This window comes from Miscanthus floridulus, chromosome 9 (assembly GCF_019320115.1).
Source record: "Miscanthus floridulus cultivar M001 chromosome 9, ASM1932011v1, whole genome shotgun sequence".
NCBI classification, from domain to species: Eukaryota; Viridiplantae; Streptophyta; class Magnoliopsida; order Poales; family Poaceae; genus Miscanthus; species Miscanthus floridulus.
The window spans coordinates 29719898-29742320 of record NC_089588.1 but is presented as its reverse complement, the minus strand read 5'-3'; the positions used below and the strand labels follow the sequence as shown (position 1 = coordinate 29742320).

The following is a 22423-nucleotide window of genomic DNA, read 5'->3' as shown; positions in this document are numbered from 1 at the left end:
AGCTTCCTCTTGTGATACAAGAGTGAAGGTTACCTCCCGAAAATTATACAAATGAAGTTCCGGGTTAGGTAACGGGAACTCATTTGTATATCCGAGGAAGAAAAATACAAGATTACCGGTAGCATCATGTTTAAAAGTATGTCCCTTAACAAGATAATCTTCATCGTTAATGAGGCATGGAGTAGAAATGTAAACAAGATTTTCCAATGCATCAATTTTGAAAGCAATACGAGTAATATGGGACGTACAAGTAATAGGTCTTGACATCTTGAAATTTTCTAACCATTGAGCAATCATAAGCTTCACAGGAGAAATTTTAATGTTTTTAACCATGGTATAGAGGAGTTTTAATTCATCATTTAGAACAACTCTAACATCATCTCTAGGAAACAAAGTCATGGCTATCCAATGGTGCATGAGCCTCAAAGTAAGATGAAGAATTTCCATGTTACGAGGCCGAAATTTGCCAACTACAGCTTGACCCAAAATCTCTCCCCAAAAACTATGGCGGTTAAAATGCTTGAGGGAGACATTAAGGTCAAGAGAGCGTCTTTTATTAAAGCCAAGAAGTGAGCTGAGATCTCTCCATGGAAGATAATATTCTTTTTCAAAAAGACGGAAAGAGATCCCATTGTCAACTTCTTGCAGGGAGCATAAAAACTGAATGGTTAGGAGGCGGGAACCTTCCTCCCAGACAGGCAGAACTTCCTCCCAACCAACGGCTTTCCAAACAGCGAGGAAGTCATCGTCCATACCTATTTTCTCAAGAAGGTCCAGGTCCTATGCCGACGTGTGGCCGAAAGCTCGATCCTTGATGAGGGCGTACGCTTGCATCTCCCGGTCGCCTTCCAGGTCGAGGTAGGGTGCTTCGTCTTCCACTTCCATCAGCTCCATTTGTGATTCTGTTGGCGTGGTTTCTTCTTCATGCATCGGGCTTTCTTGGTGCGTGCTCGAGCTGCCATGGGAGTGTTTAATGTATTTTGCATTTTACCCGTGCGGATATCAAGGTTTTCAATTTGGTGGTTGATGTTCTCGAGTTCACGATGGTCTCTTGCTGAAAAAGAGAGTCGTGTCCCGGATAGTGGAGGTGGTCCATAGGAGCTGGAGGAGTGGTCAGGCTGGTGTGCATGCCTTGCCTGTGACCACTCTGTGCTGTCTGCGCTCAGCCATCCTGATCCTTCAGCTTCATGCGGTTGCGGGGGTTGATCCCAACCTGGCTAGAACCTGGGTGTAAACCCTGGCACCTGCCCAGCTAGAATCCACCCTGCATGGTACATTTGTGGCATACTCTGCTGAGGGTGTGACAGCTATGGCTGCTGGGAGCTGGTTGCTTCATTCCTAGCTCTTCTACATGTTATCCTGCCAGAAACACTACTCCAGTGAGCTTCCTCTTGTGATACAAGAGTGAAGGTTAGCTCCCGAAAATTACACAAATGAAGTTCCAGGTTAGGTAACAGGAACTCATTTGTATATCCGGGGAAGAAAAATACAAGATTACCGGTAGCATCATGTTTAAACGTATGTCCCTTAACAAGATAATCTTCATCGATAATGAGGCGTGGAGTAGAAAGTAAACAAGATTTTCCAATGCATCAATTTTGAAAGCAATACGAGTAATAAGGGACATACAAGTAATTGGTCTTGACATCTAGAAATTTTCTAACCATTGAGCAATCATAAGCTTCACAGGAGAAATTTTAATCTTTTTAATCATGGCACAGAGGAGTTTTAATTCATCATTTAGAACAACTCTAACATCATCTCTTGGAAACAAAGTCATGGCTATCCAATGGTGCATGAGCCTCAAAGTAAGATGATGAATTTCCATGTTACGAGGCTGAAATTTGCCAACTACAGCTTGACCCAAAATCTCTCCCCAAAAACTATGGCGGTTAAAATGCTTGAGGGAGACATTAAGGTCAAGAGAGCATCTTTTATTAAAGCCAAGAAGTGAGCTGAGATCTCTCCATGGAAGATAATATTCTTTTTCAAAAAGACGGAAAGAGATCCCATTGTCAACTTCTTGCAGGGAGCATAAAAACTGAATCGTTAGGAGGCGGGAACCTTCCTCCCAGACGGGCAGAACTTCCTCCCAACCAACGGCTTTCCAAACAGCGAGGAAGTCATCGTCCATACCTATTTTCTCGGGAAGGTCCGGGTCCTATGCCGGCGTGTGGCCGAAAGCTCGATCCTTGATGAGGGTGTACGCTTGCATCTCCCGGTCGCCTTCCAGGTCGAGGTAGGGTGCGTCGTCTTCCACTTCCATCGGCTCCGTTTGTGATTCTGTTGGCGTGGTTTCTTCTTCATGCATCGGGCTTTCTTGGTGCGTGCTCGAGCAGCCATGGGAGTGTCGTGAGCTTGATCCCGTGACCTTCTTGAGTGCGCCGCAGAGCTTCCTCCCAAGCCTGTTCATGGTAACAATAAAACAACGACAAGGCAACAAAACTCGAGGGCGGGTTATGTTAGCAAGAGCAAAATGGCCAACCCGAGAGCTTGTCTTTGGACTTTGGGCTTGGAAAATTTCAGCATAGTTTCTTTGCACTCAAACTTTGTGGAAAAATACGAAAATGATTTTTGGAGCAAGTGAGTTTGAGAGAGCGAAAAATGAGGAGAGTGGAGTGTGAGTGAGACCTCACATCCTGGCTCTCCTATTTATAAACTAAGCTCAAGCAGTCTGAAGGGGGGTGGAGGCAACAGCTAGGAGCTGTTGGAGAGAGCTGGGTGCACGTGGCTGCCAGGTGGGGTTGGCCGACCCCATAGGTCACCCGACCCACTGGTGGGCTCGCTGGTCCCCCCTTTTGCCAGCTGCTTCCAATGGTCATTTTGAATATGGCCGTTGGGGGCTTGGCCAGGTTTCAAACCAAAACTTGCTCAAAATCTTTTCCTAACAAAATTTTATTACTTTTTGAATTTTTATAAAAACATTTTTAAACATAAAATTGATATTAGAAAAATTCTAGTAATTGAAAAAATGAAATTTTTAGGAATTAAACATGTGTATGAAAATGCAAAATTGGAATTTGAAAATTTTAATTTTTAAACATGCATTTTGAATGAGATAACTACCGATTTACCTTCGGCAAGGACTCACCATTTAAAGTCCGTTGAGCGGGACTTTCCTCCTTTCAATTATTACTCGTAGACGGGGCATCCGGTCTAGGAGAAACAGACGTGGATGATTGTACATCTTTTACTCGCCACACCTTTTTGGTCTTCTTTGGAGGTGTGGGAGTTGTTCTGTCTTCGGAGCTTTCGGGGTTTGTTTTATTTTTCGTAGCTTCGACCTCTTCTTCGCTTTCGCCTTTTTGTTCATGTGTTTGCTCATGGAAGCGATGAGGCTATCCATCTTTTGAGGTTGAATTCCAACCTCTCTGATGCCTTGTGGGTTTGGCCCGTACTTGATTCTTATCATGGAGCATTGCTCCTACCTAGGCCGAAAGTCAAACTTCTCTTCTTTGCCGTTGATGTTGAAGCGGATTTCTCCAGCTCCAACATCAATTTGCACTACCACAGTGCTCAAGAAAGGTCGCCCAAGGATGAGCGGTGATTCTTTTATGGTTTCCATGTCCAGCACCATGAAATCGACAAGGACGAAGTAACCCCAAATTTTCACCGGGATATCTTCGGCTATCCCCACTCGGTAGCGAACTGAAGAATTGGCCAGCTGGAGCTGCATTAGCATTGGCGATAAATGTGTGAAGTTTAGTTGGTTGAATATGATATTGGGCATCACACTGACGCTGGCCCCAAGGTCGCACAAGGCGTGATCAAAACATTGTGTCCCGATAGAGCAAGTGATCGTGGGACACCCCGAATCTTTCTTCTTCTCGGGAAGTTTGTTGAGTATAGCTGCGCTACACTCTTCTGTTAGCCTAACGACTTTCGTGGTGGGCAGTAGTCGTTTGTTGTTGATGATGTCCTTGACGTAGTGTGCATATGAAGGTACATGTAATACATCCATTAAAGGAATGCTCACATGTATCTTCTCGATCATCGAAACAAAGCGAGTGAACTTCTCATCCATGGCTGACTTCCATGTACGAGTGGGGAACGGCAAGAAGCTTGTGTCAGCAAACTCTTGGGGGGGCCGTTTCCCCCTCTTGCACTTCATTCTGTGTTGAAGGTTCATCCTCCTTATTTTCGTTAGCCTTCCCTGCTTGGTTAGGGTGCGGTGGATCACGAATGGACTTACCACCTCTCGTGGTCACCACATTAACATTTTCACGGGAAGTCTCGGGTTGCCCCGAAATCTTCCTAGACTCATATGTAGGGACAACGGCAATAATTTGAGCTAATTGTGTTTCGAACATTTTATTAAGGCTCAATTGATTTTTGATGGAGCAAGATAAACCTTCTATTTTGAGTTAATAGTTTCTAACATTTTATCATTAGAGACAAGCTTCTTTGTTATGTTTTTGTTTATTTTAGCTTGCCCTAACACAAGATCTTTCAGGGAGGGTTGATTTGAAAAAATTGGATTAAAAGTAGTGTTACCTCCCTGGTATTGTGGGCGCGACTGGTTGTTCCACCCTTGGCCTCCTTTAGAATGGTACCCGTTGTTGTTGTTCATGTAGAGGACATCTTTGCGGGTTTCGAGGCAGTCATTCCTTGAATGTCCTGTGTTCCCACAGACCTCGCAAGTCATATGCGAGTCAAGTGCTTGGACGGTGCCATACATTGCTTCTTTCTCGGCAACGGGCTCGTCCAAGCGCTTCATGAGGAGATCCAATTTTGTGGCTAGCATATCTGCCTCCTTCATGGTATGCATGCCTTTTTGTCGGATGCTGAGTCTTTCTTCACTCCAGCCCTAGTTGGAGATCATTTTCTTAATTAGAGTCATAGCTCTGTTGATCGTGAGTGAGAGGAAGGCTCCTTCGGCGGCAGCATCTATGTGAGCTCTTGATATGGGCGTTAACCCGTTGTAAAAGTTCAGGAGAATTAGCCAATTCTCCATCCCATGGTGTGGCAGGTGAGGATGTATTCTTGCAGCCTCTCCCATGCCTCTAGGATAGATTCAGATGTTGTCTATTGGAAATTGGAATCCTTCCACGAAGAGCATTGGTTTTACCCATCGGGAAGAATTTAGAATGGAACGCCGTGGAACACTTGGTCCATGTATCAATAGCTTTCCGGTCCTTATAGAACCACTGTTTTGCCCTCCCCAGGAAGGAGAAAGGAAATAGACAGAGTCTGATAATCTCAGGGTTGACTCCCTTCATGACTATGGTGTCACAAAGTTCCAGGAATTGTTGTAGGTGAGCGTTGGCATCCTCACTAGGCAGTCCATGGAATGGACTAGTCTGCACCATCGTGATTAGACCGGTCTTTAGTTCAAAGTTTGCATCACCCACATTGATGTTGGGCCCAACGGGCACATTGGCAACAGCAGGGATGGAGAACTCGCGCAGAGTCTTTTGTGCCATCGTGTTCGATACGGACGGTGCTACGATGACTTGTTCATCTGCCGGCAAAGTGATGGAAGGAAGGATGAAACGGTGTCTAGTCTTCCTTAGGAGTGACTCCAAATTCTCGATGAAGTTTGTCGGCAAGTTGAAACCACTCATACACTATCCTGTTTTCATCTACAATAGGATAAAACAAGCAGAATTAGCCTACATGAGCAATGTTTACTACACAGACATATTATCATGAACATGTTCTAATATATTCTTCTATCCGATGTCTTCCTCGGCAACGGCGCAAGAAATGCTTGTTGGTATTTCTTAACGTTTACAGAAATATTCCGTAAGCGCACGGAGATACTGTTGTAGCATTTCACTTGGAAGTATTCAGGGTATCGTAATTTATATTTTGCCATGGGAAGGTGTTGGTATAAAAGTCTCTATTAGGTACATGAACAAGATAACATTGCTGTATAATAGACCAAAGTTCATAGCAGGGGTAAACCATGATAAATTTGGATACTGTGACACACATGAGCCAATCTCAGGAATAGAATAAAGAATAAAACCTAAACAGGAGCAGTCATACAAGTATCCTAGTGTTGCTATGCAAAGATTAGCAGATGATTTAATAAATACATGTTTAGGACTTAGTTCTAAGCACCCAGGCACCCGAGGAGACCAAACGAGCACTGGTCTGCCAGCAAGAGCACAGTCATATTCGCTGGTTCTTGATATACCCGAGCACAACGCCTGTGTATATGAAAACTACCCTTGCCCCCAGGAGCTTCGACCCTACGGATCGACAATCAAAGACAAGGGCAAACCTAAAGGTACAACAAACCACCACCGTAGTTTAGATCGACTAGACTAAATATATATATTGCAAAAATGATTGAGCATAGAGTATCATATGGTAAACTAATATCATATGAACTAAGCTCTGAATCGTAAGCATAACAACGATAGATTGAGAACAAGGCCATAAGGAAGCTGATGATATTTCTCATACCAAATCAACTCTGAGAAGTCCAAGATCTCCAACAAAGCTTCTAGCCTAGCTCCAAACTACTACAAAGGAAGAGTACAAGAGTGGAGAAGGAGATAGGCTCAAATGTGGTGTGTGTAGTGGGGGATGCCTCTCCCTCCTATTTATACTAGTCCTAACGTCAGTTTTGCAGGGAATATTCCAGGATCCCGCGTGGCACTGTCTTGGGACATTGATGTAGAGGGCCCACGCACAAGCTGGAGGAGGGCAGTGCACTTAAGGGGTCGAGCAACCCCTAGGGTCGGGCGACCCCAGGTGGTGCCACCCCACGATCACCTTGTTCTGGGTGGCTTCTTGTTGGACTTGGGCCGTGTCTACACATGCTCGGGCCCAGTTGAGTCAGGTAGATGGGCCTTTTCCTTTAGTGCTCTCATAGGATGGCATTACACTTTGTATCTTTGCGCATTTCGATCATGTTTTTTGTGGTTTCCATAAATGTTTCCTGCAAAACACTTATTCTCGAATACATGTGGAAATATGTTAATATAAATAAAAAATGCGAGTAAGGCAAGTTAGTTCTCCTCTATTTTTATCATATTTGGCGGTCGGATTTGGCCTTTAAGGACCGCCAACATTCACCTTGCATGTGGGTCCATCAATCCATGGGTGTTCATCTCCCACCATTGAGAGAAAGCACAAGCTTCATCCAATGGTGGAGATTGGCTTGGGAGTGCTTGGCATGGATTGTGGTGACATGGAGTGGCTGGTGAGCCCATTGGTGGGGTGAGCTAACCCTCCCTATGTGGGTTCACCGGCTCACATTGCTCCATTTAGCTTCAATCTCCATAGAAATACTAAAGTACAAGTGGAACTTCTTATTTGATAAAATATGCTCATGATATACTCAAGTACAAGGGAGATGAGCCTATCTTGAGCATATTTTATCAAATAACAAGTTCCACTTGTATTTGAGTATTTTTATGAAGATCCAAGCTCAATGGAGAAAAGTGAGCTAGTGGACCCACATAGGGGGTCAGCCAGCCCCACCCATGGTCCCACCAGTCACTCCATGTCACCACAAGCCATGACAAGCGCTCCCAAGCCAATCTCCACCCTTGGATGAAGCTTGTGCTTTCTCTCAATGGTGGGAGATGAACACCCATGGATTGATGGACCCACATGCAAGGTGAACCGACATCAAGTGGAGCAACAACAGCTCGTACCCGACAAGGAAGCTCCCTGGAGGTCCCACAAGTATGGAGGGGGTGGCCCACCTATCATAGGGGAGGTCGGGTGACCTCCCAAAAGGCTCTACCGACCTTGCCACCGCCTCATTGCATGCCTCCATGCTCAAGTCTAATCTCTACCCTCCATCAAGGTCAGTTTGATCTAATGGCTCATGATGATGATCACGCAGATCGCTAACGTGGCGTTGGAGTAACCCCTACTCCACCTCTCCTTATAAAAGGAGGCTCATACCCCTCCTCTCAAGACATGAAAGCTAGGAAGAAGCAAAGAAGCTCTCTAGTTTACTTCCACATTATCTTCGTATAGTAGGATAGTCTAGTGTGGGAGTTAGAAGTAGGGTCGAGCTCTAATTAGGTTCCCGAAGCTAGTCTTCTGGTCTAGTATACTTCTTGTACCTTTTTATTTTTGTAAGACTTTTACTTTATTTAATATATAATTCTTGCTCTACTTTACTTAGCATTTACTTTGTGCAACTCTATACTAGTTGTAGTGTTGTTCTGGTTAGTCTTAGCATATAGTTGTTATATACTAGATCAATGATCTAGAACCCACACTTGTATATGATCACCGGCTTTAACTAGGTGCTCTATTTGGCCTGTGTGATCACAAGTAGAATAGTAAGAGAAGGTGTAAGCGTGGTGCTTATACACTATCTTGCCTTTGGTTGTTGCTTGTTGTATGGATTGTTTGTGGTAGCTAGTAGGTTATGATAGGGCCTATCTAGTCTTTGTATTCCACCACGTGTTCGAGATAAGTTTTTAAAAGGTAAGACAAGCATCAATTGTGTAGCTGCTTCGGGTAGGAGTTACATCTTCTACTTTCTCACCTACTAGTATACCCGTCATGTGGTCTCAATCTATTTATGTTGTAAGTGTGTGATTAAGATAAACCATAGGAGTAAAGTAAGAATCGTAGGAACCTTGACTCTCTCGTTGTTCTCCACCTAGCTATACCTTACTAAGTTATCTTTGAGCTACTTTGTACTTGCTTCCACACCCTTCGTATCCAATATTCAATTACCCCTCTACACTAAATGGTACAAGTTGTGGTAAACATTAGGATCTCTTGTTTATTATTATTCCTAGCCACCGCTTTCCCTTAGGATATAAATAACGATACCCTAGAATACTCTCAGGTGAAGTGCTACAACGATATATTCTGTGCGCTTGCGGAATTATCTACTTGATCATAAGAAATACCAACAGTGGGTCCACCAGCTCACTTTGCTCCATTTAGTTTGGATCTGCATAGAAATACTCAAGTACAAGTGGAACTTGTTATTTGATAAATTACGCTCATGATATGCTCATCTCCCTTTGATTCGAGGCTATTGACGGTGATTTTTAGTATATGAAAGTATGACATATTCACCGTCAACAGTTCCCCCAAATAGCGTAGGTGGGCATCGGTTGGAACACATGCTCTCATAGGCGATGCAACTCGCGGTTGTCGCCTATTTGTTCTGACTCAATGCCTTAGAGCTACTTGGCTATCGTCTGTCAGACCAGACTCTGTACCTTACAACTACTCAGCTTATGGATTAGAGATCTCTAGAGTCAGTCTTTGGTGGTGGCACAGGTCGGGAGCGGGGTGCTCGCACTCACACCGGATGTAGGCTGAGCTTGTAGTTGAACCTTGTTGTTGTATCACTTTTGTTTTTGTTGGTGTTGTAATCCTCCTCTCTTCCACTATGTCTTCTAATTCTATGACCTTCAGGGGTTATCCCTATAATAGGTGCTTTGCACCCTCCATTCCTAGCCTCGCTGGTTTCCGTGGAAAATTATTCAGGTGAGGCTCTCACCCCTCTAGTGATGTCTTCCAAAAAAATGTCTTCTCCCATCCCTCTCTGCCCCTATAAAACTGTCCCAAGCCTTGCAAGCGCAATCTGCCACCACCTCGCCCGCTCTTGCTTCCTCCCCTGCACTGTAGCGCCACTACGAGAGCTCTGTCGAGCCGAAGTTGCCGCCGTCGATCTCCTTATCGCACCACCTCTGGTTCCAATTTCTTCTCCATTGGGACACCATCAATTTGCTACTCATTCGTTGCTACTCGTTTTCAAGAATTCGTGGCCATCGTGGTGTTTCTCGAGCTCGCAGATGTTCCTGCACCACAGTACGTCTCCCTCCTCGGTCTCCTACCCTCCTCAATCCCCTCACCGAGAACTCTGTCAAAGTGTTCATGGTGATCTCCTGCCTTTTCGCTGACCTAGCCTTTTCTTGAAATCCGTCCACTATTTTCTGTGTCTTAGCAAATTCCCTTGCTACCTCTAGTTATCTATGTTTATTTGTGTTTTGGCCCTACCAGAATAACAAAATGAGTTTTTTTTTTGTTTTTTAAATGTGTTAATGATGTCATTATATCTAATAATGATGTCATTTATCCATTTTTGGTTAATAAAAATATTTATAAAATCTATATATTTGTATTTTTAAAATTGATTAATGATGTCATAAATCCTATTTATGATGTTATTAATATGTTTTAATTGATAAAATAATTTTCAAAATGGCACTTTTGAAAATTAGCCTTTAAACTTTATAAAATATTTTTGTGGTTGAAATAATTTTCATTTGATCCCTAGTTTTGAAAATATATACAAATATGACCTTTTTAATTACAACTTTGCCTCTAAACTTAAAAAAAACCCATATCTTTCTAGCCGTAGCTCCGTTTTAGGTGGTTCTTGCGCTCACGAGTTTGTAGAAACAAAACATACATATTAGTAAATATTATAGTATGCTTTTCCAATGTGTAGTGTACTGTTCTTATTTTGGTTTGTGGGCCATGTTTGTTGCTCCTCTACAGAAGGTATCGAGTAAGTGAACTTCCAAGATCAAGAGTTTGATATCTCTAATCAAGCCGAATTTGAAGCCCATTTTGAGTTAGTGTAGTTAGAACTTTACTCGTGTGCTGTGTCTAAATTTGAATCCCATGTTAGGGTTTACTAGACTTTTGACATATCATCCTTGAAATCTGGGTCGGTTGGGAATAGTTTCAAGATTAGCCTTGCAGTCTGGGTTGGGTTGGGTTTAATGTTAATATTGATAATGAACTATGCAACATGTGGGATGGTTATGTTTTTAGCAACATGGAGAATTGGAGTCCAGCAGGCTAGATGGTTAGTCTAAGGTTGGTTTGTGTCATGATACGGTGGATATGGTTGTGGTTGTGATATGACCTGTTGGATGGATGTGGTTTGTAGTTGTCAGCCCCTCGTTTTTAGACTCCGAAAGTGCATCTATAGTTGCGCCAGGATCATGCACAAGTACGCACTCGATAATAGAAATGCCACATAGATTTATAAAATACCAAGCTTTATTGATATCTAGAAATAGGGTCTTACAAAAGTGTCTCGAAAGGCATAGCCATAGGCTTTTATAAGTCTAACTTGTTCTATTTGCCGTGAGGCGGCATTTTATTACAGCGGGGTGGTAACTACTAAGCGGTATTTAATAGCGTAGCGACACTCTATTCCACAGGAATGCTTGAGCATGGTCAAAATCCTAGATCCTAAGACTCCTTCCAACGGTTCGCTAATCCTCGAGTGGTTCCTAATCCTCATGGTTCGCCTCTTCGTTGATGTTGAAGTCTTCCTCGAGGTCATTATCTGAAAGTCAACAACGGGTGAGTACATACGTACTCAGCAAGCCCTAACCATAGGGTATGGTGGGTGGTGTAGGTTTGTTGGTGGTGGATGATGGAGGTTGTTTGGTGGAGGTGGATGATGGAGGCTGTTTGGTGGTGGTGGATGATGATAGTGGAGGTGGAATTGGTAAGGTGATGTAGTCATAATTAAAGGTTTGGGCCCTGGTAGAGTATTATCATTCTCACCAGTTCCCGGGTTAATATTAAAGATTAATAAATCTCATTATTTCCATTTCATTACACATAAAAGTAAATCTAATCATAAGTGACATCATCCCAATGATTGCCCATTCCAAAGATGTGGCTATTCGAATAGATTCAATACGCTCTATAGAGGTGTACAAATTCCCCCACATGATAGGCGCAGTCCCTTCCATGATCAGTGGACGGAATAGGCCTAATGAGACCCCGTACCAGAAAGTATGCGACCTTAGATGTCCATACAATTCTACCATGGCTTCTCAAGGGTTGGAAAACTTCGAATGATACCACATCATCCATGTCAATAATTCGGATGATACCACATCATCCATTTCAAGAACCCAGATGATACCACATCATCCAGTCAATAAAAGGGGCTTGAACTCAGCCAAATCAAGGGGCTTAATGTGGAGGATCACTTAGCAACCACGCCAACCGGACCACGGCATATCACTTAGCAACCGGGTCTTCTCCTGATATTCCACTGCCAAACCGGACTCCTAGTAGAAATTATACTTCTATCTAATGGGGTGTGAGATAAAGTCTACCCATATAGACATATGGTTGTACGTAATATCTGGCTTGGTGAGATGGCCTATGAACCGGTCCTTATGTGACCGAGGTGAGTATCTTCCAATAGGAACCCTCACTAGGCAATCCTGCCAAGGTAATCCATACCACATGAATTACCCCGCACTCGCCCCTTGTCGATATCAAGTTTAGGTTTACCAAGTTATAATTCACAATTATTCTCAGGTTAATGTATATCATAGTGATCGCAGGGCATCATCATACGTCTTATTATATCATCAAATTCATATCTTGATGATCAAACTCATAATTCATAGTAATCCATAATTCATAATGAGAGAATAATATAAGTTTAGTTAATTAATTAGAGGAATGGAAAGCAGAGGGTTTAGGGTGGTAGTGGTAAGGTGTGATGGTGGTGGAAAGGGGAGTTAGGACTTGACGTCATTGTTGTCTCCTTTTGGATCCTCTACGTAGTCCGGGTCTTCACTCTCCTAGTACTCACTGTCTTCTGTTTGTCGGCGCTTAATAAATAAAACTACCGCCAAACTTGAAAATAAAAGAGAAAAACAAGCATAGAACAATATGGTGGTACTAGGTGGATTTGATAGTGTTCATTTTTAGAAGATTTATGGAAGTGGTTTCGCAAAAAATGGAGTTAGGGTTTAAGAGTTATGATTTTTAGAATTTTAATTATAGTTGGAGAATTAAATGGATTTTATGGTAATATTTTGGTGTATGGAAAATAAGTGAAAATTATATGGTCAAATTCCTGAGTGCACCTAGTTTATTTACAAATTTTTCTGGGAATTTTTCTAAGTCGGGAAATAGGTTTTATAGCCTTCTATGTACACTAACCGGGTACCTATAGCATTTACCGTGTGTGTGCTGTGTGTGTGACATGTGAGCCAGCGGTGTGGGCCAGCCTAGCATCAGTGTGGAGATGGTGTCATGTGCCTAGGCCCATGCGGCAGAGAGAGGAGAGAGGATGACAGATGGGGACGAAGCGGCGATGGAATGACGTCTCCAATCGTCCCCACCCGGCAGTGAGAGGAGTAGGGGGAAGAGGGAAACGACAGCCGGCACGGTGATGGAAGCATGGGGAAGAGCTTGGGCTTGCCGGAGTTCGCTACACCTGCGATGTCGAGCCTCAGTGCGGGTAGTGGAGTGGTGAATGGTGCTTGGGAGGTCTAGCCGCAGCCGGTGACGGGTTGCCGACGGCGATGGGAGCTCGGCACGGCGGTGGCGGCTTCGTGTAGTGAAAACAGACTTAGAGGCCTTATTCCATTCAACTAAATACGTGTACGTGTACGAGGTGGTGTGGTGAAAGTGCTAGTGGTGGTGCATTGCCTAGCCGAGCGTCGCCGATGGCATGCCAGCGTTCATGGAGGCGCGGCGGAGCTCGGTGCTCGGTGGTGGGGTGATACAGAGGGAGAGAGGGAGAAATAGGTGCAGTAGAAGGGAGAGGGGAGGCTCTAGAACTCTCTGGCCACTCCAATCGACCCGAGACCCAACAGAGAAGGAGGAAGGGGAAGGCGGCTCCAATGGCGATGGTGGCGCTCGATTTGGGGAGAATTACCCTAGCGCGCTACCAAGAGGAGGAGAGGAGGAATGGAGGGGGAGACGGTGTGTTCTAGCTTATGGTGGAGCTAGTAGTGGTGGTGGTGCGACCGGAGCGTCACCGGCCGGGCCTATTTATAGGCCGGCCATGGTGGTGCCAGCGGCAGGAAATATCTCCCGACCGTTGGAGATATTTCTCACCAGCGCACGCGCTCAAATTGCTATGGAGGTTCGGCATAGTGTGTCCTTATCCGTGCTCTTGTCCAGGAGCTCAGAGCTTGGCCATGGCGCAACGGTTGAGCGAGCTCAGTGCGACTCATGGCCATGGTGGCAGAGAGACAAAGAGGAGAAGAGAGGGGGAGGCAGAGAGAGAAGCGGGGTCGGGAAGCTTCCAGAGCTCGCCCGTGTCCTTATCCACACCATCAGAGCGGAACGGGTGCTAACGCGGTCGAGGTGGCCTACAGCGATGTGGTATTTGCATTGCTGTGGCGAGGTAGAGGACGGGCTGATGGGTTGGCCCCGTGCGTCAGTGAGGGAGAGGGAGAAGAAAGGAGGGAGCGGCGCGGTGCGCTGCTAGGCTAGGCCGAGCGGCTGCGGCCCAAGGCGAGAGCGAAAAGGGAGAGGGAGGCGGGCTGCGTCTGCGGGCCAAGGGAGAGGAAAGGAAGGAGGTAGGAGGTTTGAGCCCAAGTGGTCTTTCCTATTTTCTCATTCCTTTTCTATTCTATTTCATGGTTTGAAATGATTTTGAATTCAAGATTTGAAATGTTTTCAAGTAGGGTGTACCACCATATGTTCACAAGCAAACAACAAACATTCCATGCACTTCCACTCAAGTAGTTTATTATTAAGTTGATTTATTATTTATGCTAAATTAATTCCTAAAATAATTCTTGTGGAGGTGAATAATTCTTTTTGGAGTTTGTGATTTTTATTTTATGTAAAGTTTTAAAAAGTTCAAATTTTTAGTGATTTTTAAATTTGGGTCAAAATTCAGGGTGTTACAGACCTACCCCCTTAAAAAGAATCTCGTTCTCGAGATTCGAACTGATCCTCGAATAGATATGGAAATTCCTTTTTGAGATCTTCTCTTTCTCATGTGGCTTCTACCTCAGTGTGATTGCTCCATTGTACTCGACAAAATCTTACTGCGGTCCTTCTTGTTTGTCGGGTGGCAACATCCAATATCTTAATCGGTCTTTCTTGGTTCTGTAGATCTGGCTGTAAATCCATTACTTCCAAGGGTGTTTGTTCTTCTGGTACTCTCAAACATTGCTTTAGTTGTGATACGTGGAACACATCATGCATATTTGACATTTCTGGAGGTAGCTCTAGACGGTAAGCTACAGCTCCAACTTTCTCAATGATCTTGTACGGTCCGATATACCGTGGTGCTAACTTTCCTCTGACTTGAAATCTTTGGGTGCCTCTAATCGAGGATACTTTTAGATAGACAAAATCTCCTGGCTGAAATTCTAGTGGCCTGCGTTGGGTATCCGCGTAACTCTTTTGTCTGCTTTGTGCTTCTTTTAGGTTTTCTCGGACCTTGGCTACTTGTTCTTCTGCATCTTTGATCATGTCTTGTCCAAATAAGCTTCTTTCTCCAACTTTGGACCACATTAATGGTGTTTAGCACTTTCTTCCATATAGTGCCTCGAATGGTGCCATCTTTAGGCTTGCCTGGTAGCTATTATTATAAGAGAACTCAGCGAATGATAAACTCCTTTCCCAATCTTTTCCATATGTTAGTACATAGGCTCACAACATGTCTTCCAATATTTGATTTACCCTTTCCGTTTGTCCATCTGTTTGAGGATGATAGGCGGAGCTGAAATCTAAGTGTGTTCCCAAGGCAGCATGTAGACTTTTCCAGAAACATGCCATAAACTATGTACCTCTGTCAGACACAATTCGGCTTGGTACCCCATGTAATCAAAGGATGTTATCTATGTATAATTGTGCTAGTTTATCTCCCTGACATATGGCCTTCACTGGGATAAAGTGAGCCACTTTAGTTAATCTATCTACTATGACCCATATTGAGTCATTTCCTTTGTGTGTTTTGGGCAGCCCTGCTATAAAGTCCATGCTGATCTCATCCCATTTCCATACCGGTATATGTAGTGGTTGAAGTAGTCCCGCGTGTCACTGGTGTTCTGCTTTAACTCGCCGACAGGTATCGCATTGTGCTACATAATCTGCGATGTCTACTTTCATCCTTGTCCACCAATATTTTTGCTTGAGGTCCATGTACATTTTGGTGGATCCTGGGTTGATGTCGTATGCTAAATGGTGTGCTTCATCCAATATCAGCCTTCTAAGCATCTCATCTTGAGGTACGCATATCCGATCTTCGTACCATAGTATCCCTTGCTCGTCAACTTTAAATCCCTGGGTCTCTTTTTCAGCACTCCGTTTCTTGAGTTGTTGTATCTCTTTGTCCTTTTCTTGGGCTACTTTTATCTAGTCTTCCAAGGTTGGTAGTATATGCAGGATATTCAGGGTGCCATGTGGTACAATTTGTAGATTCAGGTGGCGGACTTCTTATGCTAACTCGGGTCTTCGATTTAGGGTTGTGAGGTAGTGGCAATAGGATTTTATGCTTAACGCATCCGCGGCCACGTTGGCCTTACCAGGATGGTATTCTCAGGTCATAATCCTTAATTAATTCCAACCATCTCCGTTGTCGTACGTTTAAATCTGGTTGAGTGAAAATATACTTCAAACTCTTATGATCCGTAAATATTTCACACTTGTTTCCAATGAGGTAGTGTCTCCATATTTTGAGTGCATGTACTACCGCTGCTAATTCCAGATCATGTGTCAGATAATTTTCTTCATGCGTCTTTAGTTGTCTGAAGGCATAAGCGATGACCTTATCATCTTGCATTAAAACACATCCGAGTCCTTGTCGGGAGGTATCGCAATATACTACAAAACTTTTGTGAATGTCTGGTAAAGTGAGTATTGGGGCTATTGTTAACCTTCTCTTTAATTCTTGGAAGCGCTTTTCACATGCTTCTGTCCACTTGAACTCATTTCCTTTCTGAGTCAAGGATGTCATTGGCGTAGCGATTTTGGAAAATCCTTCGATAAATCTTCTATAGTATCCAGTTAGTCCAAGGAAACTGCGAATTTATGTCTCATTTGAAGGTTGTTTCCATTTCGAGATTGCTTTGACCTTTTCTGTGTCCACTTTTACTATATCTACTATGATAATATGTCCCAGAAAAGCGACTTCTTGTAGCCAAAATTCGCACTTGCTGAATTTTGCGTATAGCTCATGTGCTCTTAACTTGTTCAATATCACTCTTAAATGTTGCTCCTGCTCTTTGGCACTCTTTGAGTAAATAAGAATATCATCAATAAACACCACAATGAATTTTTCTAGTTCCTCCATGAAAACTTTGTTCATCAGGTTCATGAAATATGCGGGCGCATTTGTTGATCCAAATGGCATCGCTGTGAACTCATATTGTCCATACCGTGTCACGAACGTTGTCTTTGGTATGTCACAAAGTTGGATTTTCAACTAGTAGTTGCCCGATCTCAAATCTATCTTTGAGAAGTATTTTGCTTCTTTTAGTTGGTCAAACAAATCATCTATTCTTGGTAGTGGGTATTTGTTCTTGATAGTGACTTCATTTAGTGACCGATAATCAATACACATACATAAACTTCCATCCTTCTTTTTCACAAACAACACTGGTGATCCCCATGGTGATGAACTCTGTCTAATGTATCCTTTTTCTTGTAATTCCTACAATTGTTTCTTTATTTATTCTAAATCATTGGCTGCCATTCGATATGGTCACTTTGCTATTGGAGCAGTTCTAGGTATCAGGTCAATGATAAATTCCAAATCTCTGTCTGGTGGCATTCCGGGTAACTCTTCTAGAAATACATCGGGGTATTCACATACTACTGGCACTTCCTCAACATTCTTGGCGTCTATGTTGCAAACCATTGGCTGAGCTTTTAGAACTTGGGGTGACATTCTACTTTTATTCCATTATGATTTATTAGTGTCACTATCTTATCTCTGCAGGATATGTTACCATGGTGTTTTCCTAACAAATTCATTCCTAGTATCACATCTAGTCCTTATGTCTTTAATACTACTAATTCTGCTTGGAACTCGATTCCATCGATCATTATTCTTACTCGAGGACATTTTAGAGAACATTTGAGGATAGCTCCGGGGGTATGTATCAAAGGAGTGGTGGGGAGTAACACCGTTCTCAAACCATTTTTAAGCACAAAATAAGCAGAAACAAACGAATGTGAGGCTCCAGAATCAAACAACACGCTTGCAGTTTACCAGGAACTCACCGTACATGACATCAGGGGCTGCCTGCACTTCTTATGCATTCATGTGGTTGACTCAGCCTAGACTAAAGGTCTGAGGGTTCCTTTTCTGCTGTCCAGAATACTGAGGTCCAGTGCGTCCAATTCCTGAGGCGGCTGTCCTATTGCTGGGTGTAGATGATGCAGGGGCAGAGGCTACCGATTGGTTTGCATATGGGCATTGGGCGATTCTATGTCCAGGTTGTCGGCATCTGAAACATGTCTACTCTGAGGCTGCATTATTGTTGCTCTTAGGCTGGTTATTGTTGTTGTAGCTTCGATAGGCGGATGTGGTTTGCTGAGAGTTGGTTCTAGGTGATCTATATTGCATGGTTGACTGATACTTCACTGGTTCAGTGTTGTTGGTCCTGACCCTTTGTGTCCTTTCCTGCTGACAGGCATGTTGCAGGTTGAACTTACACTTCCTTTCACCATCCATCTTTGAGCGTTCTTCTTCCAATAGAATATTGTGGTTCATCAAGGTGTTGAAATCTGGATAGATGTGCGTAATCATTTGTGTCCTATGTACTAAGTTAAATCCTCTTCTAAAACATCTCTGTTTCTTCTTATCTGTATTAACATCTTCGGGAGCATAGCGAGATAGCTTCATAAATTTCCGGATGTATTGATTCACTATCATTGCACCTTGCCTTAAGTAGCAGAATTCTTCGGCCTTCATTTCCATTATTCCTTCATGTCGATGAAATCTAGTCGGTAGTCTATTGAGGGGTATACCCACAGTAGTAGATGATCAGTGGAGGTGCGCATAATAGGAACCGGATGGTGTCACAGGCGCAGAGACAACAATTTAGATAGGTTCAGGCCGTCAGATTGACGTAATACCCTATGTCATGTGTCTTTGGTGGATTGTATAATGAGAGAAGAGATGATATGAGATGTTTTTGAGGGGGTCCCTACCTGCCTTATATAGCTAGGGGGTAGGGTTACAGGTCAGTTAGATCTAGATCTATTCGGTTACATGGTAAGTTTTTACAAGAAATACAATATCTAACATATCCGAACAGATCCTTCTCTATCTTCAAGATTCCTTCCTGAAGCCTTGTGCTGCACGCCGAGCAATGCCTTGCACCACACGTCTTGATCTTGTGGGCTGGACCGTCCCTGATGGTATGGCCCATGTCCATTGTCGTGGGTACCTAGGGTTATACCCCTCACAGCTAGTCCCCGAGCACCTTGTATCCGCTGAGCAACGCTATCTTGAACAAGTCTGAGCAGTTTAACCTAGAATTAGACAGTTAATCTGGCAATCAGACCAGTTTAACTGGTAATCTGATCAACAAAATTAGGCGCTAATCTGACCAGTAAAAAATAGGTGCCGACCAGTTTAACTGATCAACAGGCCTCGAACTTTACTCAAGTAAGGCTTGACAGAAGGATGTAAGGAGCTCAAGTTTAAAATTTAAAAATTCTCCACCTTAGGTGAAGTGTACACACTTAGGCTTCGTTGACAAAGTTGGATGATTATCATCCATGACTTAGTCAATAAGGAGGATAAATTAGGAAAAATGCACTACACTCACCGCCAGGTGAAGTGTAGCCCCTCAGTCCCCGAGCCTAACATTAGGTGAAGAATTCACCTTGTGCTAGGGTCAAAAAATAGAAGACTCCAAAGGCTTAGCCTATCACACAGCTAGTCCCCAACTTAGCTAAAGACCAGTAAGGAGGAAAAAATAGTACACTCACCGCAAGGTGAAGTGTACACACTTAGTCCTCGAGTCTGATAGAAGATAGAGAAATATCTTGTAGCAGGATCAAAGAATATCAGCAACCTGTTAGTCAAATAATCTACTCCCAGCTTAGCTGAGAAAATTACACTCACCACTAGGTGAAGTGTACACACTTAGTCCCCGAGCCTGCTATAAGATAGAATAACATCTTGTAGCAGGATCAAAGAATCAAGTGAAAAGGACGAAGTCCTCGGGCTTAGCACTAGATCATGGGAGAAAAAACCGGATAGTGCTTAGCACTAGACATTGGAGTAAATCTGGATAGTGCTTAGCACTTAGCCGTGGAGAAAATACTGGAGAGTGCTTAGCACTTGACCATGGAGAAAAAATGGAGAGTGCTTAGCACTTGATAGTGGAGAAAAAATGGAGAGTGCTTAGCACTTGACCGTGGAGAAAAATAGAGAGTGCTTAGCACTTGACCATGGAGAAAAAATGGAGAGTGCTTAGCACTTATCTGTGGAGAAAATTGGAGAGTGCTTAGCACTTGACCATGGAGAAAAAATGGAGAGTGCTTAGCACTTATCCATGGAGAAAATTGGAGAGCGCTTAGCACTGGACCATGGAGAAAATTGGAGAGTGCTTAGCACTAGACCATGGAGAAAATTGGAGAGTGCTTAGTACTTGACCGTGGAGAAAAAATGGAGAGTGCTTAGCACTTAACCATGGAGAAAATTGGAGAGTGCTTAGCACTTAACCATGGAGAAAATACTGGAGAGTGCTTAGCACTTGACCGTGGAGAAAAAATGGAGAGTGCGTGGAGAAAAAAATGGAGAGTGCTTAGCACTTGACCGTGGAGAAAATTGGAGTGTGCTTAGCACTTGACCATGGAGAAAAAATGGAGAGTGCTTAGCACTTATCCGTGGAGAAAATTGGAGAGTGCTTAGCACTTGACCATGGAGAAAAAATGGAGAGTGCTTAGCACTTTTCCATGGAGAAAATTGGAGAGTGCTTAGGACCATAGAGAAAATTGGAGAGTGCTTAGCACTGGACCATGGAGAAAATTGGAGATTGCTTAGCACTTGACCGTGGAGAAAAATTGGAGAGTGCTTAGCACTTAACCGTGGAGAAAATTGGAGAGTGCTTAGCACTTAACCGTGGAGAAAATTGGAGAGTGCATAGCACTTGACCGTGGAGAAAAAATGGAGAGTGCTTAGCACTTAACCATGGAGAAAATTGGAGAGTGCTTAGCACTTAACCATGGAGAAAAACTATAAATTGCTAAGCAAAGCAGGCCCATGCATTCAATATGCCCTGAGGCCTATTGAGCCAGCCCATTAAGCATCTGTAGAGAATTTGGACGGACGCGAGCGACGTGGCGCGGCACAGCGTGGTTTCCCAAAAACCTTGAAGACGAAAGGTCGGGGTCGAACCATATAAATGCAGATGCCGTGGAGCACTCCCTTCACATTGCCTGATGCTTCCTCTTCATCGCAACCAAAAAGCATTTGGCATTTGGCCTTCCGCGCACCTCGCCACAGCCGCATCACAACCGCAGCGCTGCCTCAATCAGATCTGAGCACAGTCCCATTGAATCAAAACCACCTCCTCAACCAGAGCTGATCCATGGCGAAGGGTGGAAAGAAGCATAGCCGCTCGAGCCCGAAAAGGTCAGGGGGGAATGCTGCGAAGAGCACTGGCGAGATCCGCTGTGATCTGGAGTGGGTCAAATCGACCTGCTCTTAGGAGTCCCTTGAGGGAATGGTGATTGAAGGCACCCTTCCAGACCAGGTGACCAGAGGATGGTGCCCTGCTGCAGGTGAGGCGTTCCCGACCCCCGACACCAATGAGCTTGTTGTATTTGAGGCATATTTTGTTCGTGGGTTTGGGATTCCTGCACATCCTTTCTTGTGCAAACTTCTTCGGTACTACGTCATTAGCCTTTGCCATCTCAATCCCAAAAGTATTCTTCATATCTCCCTCTTCATCAACCTATGCGAAGCATTCATCGGAATCGCTCCACAATTCAACCTCTTTCGCCACTTCTTCTGCCTCAAACCCTTCTCCGGATCTAGATCTCCCATGGTGGTCGGCGGAGTATATCTGTAGCTATGGGATGGTATGGTGAAAGAATACATCCAAGTGCCCCTCAACACATTGTTGAAGGGATGGACTGCTAGGTGGTTCTACATCCAAAACGATGAGCCGAGCCTGTAGGCCAACATAGACCACCTAGCGGAGCCAAATGCGAACTGGTTGGCAAGGCTGAGCAGCACAGAGATGACCTAGGTCGAGGAGCTCCTTTAGATACTAAGGAAGATTCAAGGCAACCTGGACAGAGTTGGTGTAGCAATCAACTTCATCTACCGTCGGATCCAGTCGAGCAAGGATAGGTTCCACCCCGCATTTGAATACGCGGGGGATAACGATACTGCTTGGGAACCCCCCGAGAGAGTAGAAAAGGGGGACGCCTATACCCGCACCCAGAAGCTCTTTTCAAAAGAACACAAGACTGAGGAACCTGGGCCAACAAAGGCCTTACAGCATCACGAATCCGTCACCATCGGTAAGAGTGCATCAATTGTAGTCATTATAATGTCAAGTCTTGTTGATGCTTTAATGTCTTATTGAAAACTGGTGGACAGAATAGTGCTGCATACTTCTCCGACATGCCAGACGAGACCTGGTCAGAGGGTGTTGATACCCATCCGACCCAACTGCCGGTAGGTCCGCCATCGGAAAGTAGCTCATCGTCCAAATCCGAGGACGTGGTGGAGACACCCACCAAGCATCAATAGGCGATGTGCGGGAAGCAACCA

The 22423-nt window shown here is 44.0% G+C and overlaps 1 pseudogene; it reads right to left on the bottom strand.

The window, feature by feature from the left end:
* Positions 1–4807: 4807 nt before the first annotated feature.
* Positions 4808–5423, bottom strand: LOC136479562 (uncharacterized; annotated as a pseudogene).
* Between the last annotated feature and the right edge of the window lie 17000 nt (positions 5424–22423).